Raw genomic sequence first — 5611 nt, forward strand, 5'->3', positions numbered from 1 at the left:
GAGGGCGGAGAGCCGCCGCCCACGCACATGAGGTGAGCTTCGCCAGGGACTGAGGGGGGCGCGGGCGGGGGCGCGGGCCGGGCGCGCCCCGGAGAGGGGGGCGTAGGCGCGCGTGGGAGGAAGCGCGCGCGCATGCACTGGTCTCGGGCGGGGGCGCACGCCGGACCCCCGGCGGGCTCAGGCTTTGTGGGCAGCATGGGACTCTGGGCACAAAGCCCCCGGGGCCGAAGCAGGCCAGGGGCGCGAGTCTGCGGAGCGGGGGTCGACGGGGTAGCGGGCGCCGGCTCTTTGTGCCTTTTCATTAGCAATCTAATCCGAACGGCGTCGGGCGAGTTGCGCTGCCTGACAGGCGGGCGGACTCCCATTATGCAAACGGCTATGCGCCCACGGCTGCCCCTCGCCGGAGGATTTTACGATTTCCAGAACTGCGCTCGTGTGCGTTCTGCGGTCCTTTTCCCGGAGACCGGCGTCGCTCGGACAGGGTCGGGTTTGGAGAGCCGGGCTGTGTGGCTGGGTGGGCTCTCTGCCCTGCCCCCAGACCTTTGCTGTAGGCAGCCGCCTGGCAGGAAGAGAGATGGGCTTGGGGGGAGGGGGTCGGGTGGCAGGAGGAAGGGACAGGCTGGTTCAGGGAAGGAGCTAAGGGGCCCCAGCTTGTCACTCTGTTTATCTTCTAAAATGGTTCATATGCACACAGATCTGGGTGTGTATATGTTGGGGGAAAATGCCTCTCCCTGGGGGGCAGTGACTTACGGACTGGAGGGATTGAAGTTAGATAATGCGCCCAGCTGCCCTACCCAGAACTGTTTTGGACTGCCTGGAGACGAGTCCAGTGCTGATCCTGACAGACTGGAGAGGTTTGGATGTTATTTACCCATGTCTTCTACACGCCCCCCCCCCCCCAGTGTCTTTTCTAGTTAGAATTGTCAGACGCATTTGGAAAGCTGTGTTCTAGGCCCCTCACCCTCGAACAGCAGGAGGGGTGTAACCCAGAGAGGCCACCCCCACTGACATATGTGGTAGTGGGGGAGGGGCAGATCCTTGCCTATAGGAATCCTGTGGCTGTGGGTTGTTGACTGAGGATTGCTGTGTCTCTTGCCCCTAGGGAGGGGTTGAGCTGGCAGGTAATGGAGGGGTGCAGCCCCTACCTAGGCTGAACTTGGGACTACCTATCTGGGACTCTGGATGGACACAAACCGTAGTGGGAGGTAGCATTTATTGCCTCTGATACCTCCTGGCTTTACTGCTTTTCCAATCTCATCTGCCTACGTCTGAACTCCTTGGCTTTCAAGCAGACATTTTTAGGAGCATAGGCCATGCTACTCTAGCCCTCTGGCTCAAGGAGAAAAAAGTATGCTGGGTGGAGTAGTCTGGAAAAAGCAGATGGATCAGCCTGAGGCTGGCCTCTAGAGACAGAGATGTGTGGCGAGCCCTCTACTTAGCCCCAAGGAGGCGGGTGAGGGTGTGATATGAGGGGCTGAACTGAGTGAGCCCTTTGACCCAGGGTTTTTCCAAGGAATAAGTCATCTTGCTTACCAGGTGAGCCTTCTGTCCTGTGCAAACGAGATTTTTATGAAAATCTGAGATCTACAGGGCAATCTTGGAAAAGATGAGGAGTTGCCCGCATTTGCCTATCTTCTTGAAGAGAGAGAGAGAGTCTCGGAGCTTCCAGGTAGATCTGCTTTCTTTTGCCCCCTGCCTTTCTGCAGGTCACTTGTATGGTGTTGCAGAGTGGGTATTGCCTAGCTTCCTGGCTGTTTGAGTGCAGCTGTGTGCCCAGAATTTCTTCCTGCAGTGTTTTCCTGCCAGTTGTTGGGACTTGTAGATTAGTCACCGAGCTTTTATGAAAAGCGATTCCTGAAAAGAAAAATCTTCTCTGGTTTCTGGCTCTGGGTAGAGGAGGAAGCACCCCGAGGGATCCTGGCCTTTAATTAAAGCAGAACCAAAATGATTTGCTGTAATTGCTGGAAAGAGAAAGGAGAGGTACAGGTGGGGCAGAGGCAGTGTGTCCCATCTTGCTGCCTAGTACCTGCTCTGGGGACAGGTAGGCAGGATCCCTTCCTCACTCCCTGGTCTTGGCCATCAGCCCAGTCTCTTCCACAAGCTGCAGTCCTAGATTTAATCCTCACGAAGTGTTTTCTTTCCATAGATCAGATTTCTCATTTTGTTAATAAGCACAGCCTCTGATCCACTTGAAGTCAGCTGTTGTGGACTGAGAGCAACAGGGTCTTGCATTATTGAGCTGTAGGGAATGCTGTGCTGCTGTCTTCCTGTGCGTGTGCGTCCTTATTATCTGTCAAGGTCAGACCTGAGGGGGTGGAATAGGGGTAAGAGGGAATCCCCCCTTTTAAGCAGAGTTGGAGTGTAAAAGATTTTATTACATTTATTTATTTAATTATCTTTGTGTATTTAATTATGTGTGTGGGCAGGTGTTGTGGAGGTCGGAGGACAAGTTTTGAAGAGTTGATTTTAACCTCCTACCACGTGGGTCCAGGGGATCAAACTCAGATCATTAGGCTTGGCTACAAGCACCTTTATATACCGAACCATCTCATTGGCCCAAGAAATTTTAATGTAGATTTTTAAGCACTAGAGTTAAGAGGGAGAGATAAGTGTTTAGGAAGAAATTGTAAGACACACATGGGTGTGGTCTTCTCAAAGGAGAACCAAGAGGTACCTTTTAATCAGCAGCTAGCTGGGCAGTTCTGGAGATTTAGAGAAGTGAGGAAGGAATAAAGTTCAGTTTACCTAGGGGACCTGTGTCTCTGTTCTTTTTGCTTGGCCTGTTGACCTTGAGCTGTCAGTCGAACCCCAGCCCTGCTCTTGCCCACTGGGACTGAGAGCCACTGTCACCATAGCCTGATCACTAGAAGGGCCTCGTTTAGGAGGAAGTGGCTCAGTCTTAGAAGGAGTAATCAGCTCCTTGGAGCCTGGCTGAGCAGGGACCCTAGCAGGTCAGTGAGGGGGAACTGGACTTGGTCAGAAAGTCTGCAGTCTCCATGTGACCTTGGACAGTGATTAACTCTCCCCAAGGTGGCACTCGAAAATAGTGGCAGAGCTTGAGTTTACACCACATATTACTCTTCTCTAGAGTTGGACCTGGGGAAGACAGACAGGCAAACAAATCATTGTAAGATGGGCTGATTATGGTTGGCACAGGGGTATTAAGGCAGGGGAGGCATGGTGGGAGGGACCAGTCCTAGGCTGATGGTGGGCTCTGGATGCCATGCTATGTTGCTGGTACCAGAGGTGAGGGGTTTTGAGGGTTTTTTTGTTGTTGTTGTTTTTTTTTTTTGTCCTTTTTGAGACAAGTCTCACTGTGTTGCCTAGGCTTACCTCAGACTTGTGATCCTGCTGCCTCAGCCACCAGAGTGCTTGGAGTATTTCTGTGTACTATCTGCCCAGCTGACAGGGTGGGTTTTTTTTTTTTTTTTTTTTTTTTTTTTTTTTTTGTCTTTTTGAAGCAGGGTCTCTCTGTAGCCCCAGCTGTCCTGGAACTGACTATGTAGACCAGGCTGGCCATGAACTCACAGAGATCCTCCTGCCTCTGCCTCCCAAGTGCTGGGACTATACGCATGTACTACCACCTCTGGCTGACATGAAGGGTTTTAACCAGGGAATGACTGCTCTGGGTTTTCTAAAGCCAGTGGTACCATGGAAGAGGGAAATAGGAGACCACTGAAAGCACGGTGTTGTGGGTGAATAGGCAGCTCAGGAGCACCCTTGCCCACCAGGCGCATATGTGAGGCTCTTCTGCAGATTTTTTTATTTTTTTTATTTTTGGTCTTTTTGAGACAGGGTCTCCCTGTAGCCTCAGCTGCCCTGAAACTCACAATGTAGACCAGGCTGACCTCAATCTCAGAGAGATCTATCTCTCTCTGCCTCCTGAGCGCTGGGATTAAAGGCACGTGCCATGGTGCCTGGCTTTTGCAAACTTTTAAAAATATTTATTATTTTTATTTTATATGTATGCGTGTATTGCATGCTTGTACATATAAGTGCACCCATGTCCTACAATGCCTGTGGAGGACAGAAGAGGCTGTCAGATCCCCTGGAACTGGAGTTACGGACAGTTGTTAGCTGCCATGTGGGTGCTGGGATTCGAACCTGGGTCTTCTGCAAGAACAGCCAGTGTTCTTAACCACTGAGCCATCTCTCCAGCCCCCTTTTGCACACTCTTTAGTCACTGAGTCAGTGTCTAAACACAACTCAGCACTTGGCCCCTGTGCTTAGTCTAAATTGTGCTGGCTTCTGCCTTTATGCTCACAGACTTGCCTACCTACCACTGCTCCACTTTTTTTGTTTGGGTTTTTTTTTTTTTTTCTTTTTGAGACAGGGTCTCCCTGTAGTCCCAGCTGGCCTGGAACTATGTGGACCATGCTGATCTTCATCTTAAAGAGATACCTTTGACTTCCAAGTGCTAGGATTTTGGGGTTTTTTTTGGTCTTTTTTGAGACAGTGTCTCCCTGAAGCCCCAGCTGGCCTGGAACTCACTGTGTGACCAGGGTGGCTTTGGACTCTGCTGGGACTAATGGTGTTGGTCACCATACCTGGCTCCAAGTGTTAGGATTAAAGATGTGTCACCACACCCAGCTTTGAAACATTTAAAAAATTTTTATTTTAAAAAATACTGTATTATTTTTATTTTATGTGTATGAATGTATTGCCTGCATGTGGGTATTGTGCACCCATGTAGTTCAGTGCCCATGGAGGTCAGAAGAGGGTGTCAGGTTTCCTGGAACTGGAGTTATGGACAGTTTTTAGCTACGATATGGATGCTGGGAACTGAACCTGAGTCCTCTGTGAGAGCAGCCAATCAATGCTCTTACCCAGGGAGCCATCTCTCCAGCTTTTTTTAATGATTTTTTTAAAACAAATTTTATTTATTATTTTTGTTTTATGTGTATGAGTGTATTGCCTGCATGTAGGTAAGTGTACCCGTGTCGTGCAATGCCCACGAGGACAGAAGAGGCTGTCAGAGCCCCTGGAACTGGAGTTACAGACAGTTGTTAGCTGCTATGTGGGTGGTGCTGGGATTCAAACCCGGGTTCTGCAAGAACAACCAGTGTTCTTAACTGCTGAGCCATCTCTCCAGCCCTCTCTCTCCAGCTTTTAAGGCAGGATAATAGGGGCAGTTGTGGATTTTCTAGGAAACCTTCCAGTTGAACAGGCATCTCCTTTTCTGATAGTAAATGAGATTGAGAGATCCAGTGGTTAAATAGCTTGCCAGGTTTGAAGGGAAATGTCTTTGTGTCCAGAGCCAGTGAGGGTCTTTATACATGTCTGGAGATACTTGTGATCACACCTTGGAGGGGTGGGGTAGTCTCTTCTCCAACCAAGACAGGGTGTGTGTTTCTGTTAGAATTCCAAACAAGCACCTTTATTTAGTCCCAGCACTCAGGGAGGCAGAGGCAGGTAGATCTCTGTGAGTTCAAGGCTACCCTGGTCTACATAGTGAATTCCAGGCCAGCTGGAATTTTTATTCTCAAAAAGAATAAAAATAAATAAACAAATAAATAAATAGAATTCTAAACACGCCTGTCCAGTCTGAGTTTGTTGCTGACCACCAGGATTTGCTTCTTCCTGTTGCTTGGGGGGGGGGGGGTAGTGGGTG

General features: G+C 49.9%; 1 protein-coding gene across 3 annotated transcripts in view; it reads left to right on the forward strand.

Annotated features, from left to right (window-relative positions):
* Hic2 (HIC ZBTB transcriptional repressor 2) overlaps positions 1–5611 on the forward strand; it is a 43204-nt gene continuing 37593 nt past the window's right edge. For all 3 annotated transcript variants that reach the window (XM_029567886.1, XM_029567888.1, XM_029567889.1), the window contains exon 1: positions 1–32. The gene's annotated coding sequence lies outside the window, so the exon portion shown is untranslated. The remainder of the gene's footprint in view (positions 33–5611) is intronic.

Source organism: Nannospalax galili, unplaced genomic scaffold (genome assembly GCF_000622305.1).
Source record: "Nannospalax galili isolate Female #2095 unplaced genomic scaffold, S.galili_v1.0 scaffold321, whole genome shotgun sequence".
NCBI lineage: Eukaryota > Metazoa > Chordata > Mammalia > Rodentia > Spalacidae > Nannospalax > Nannospalax galili.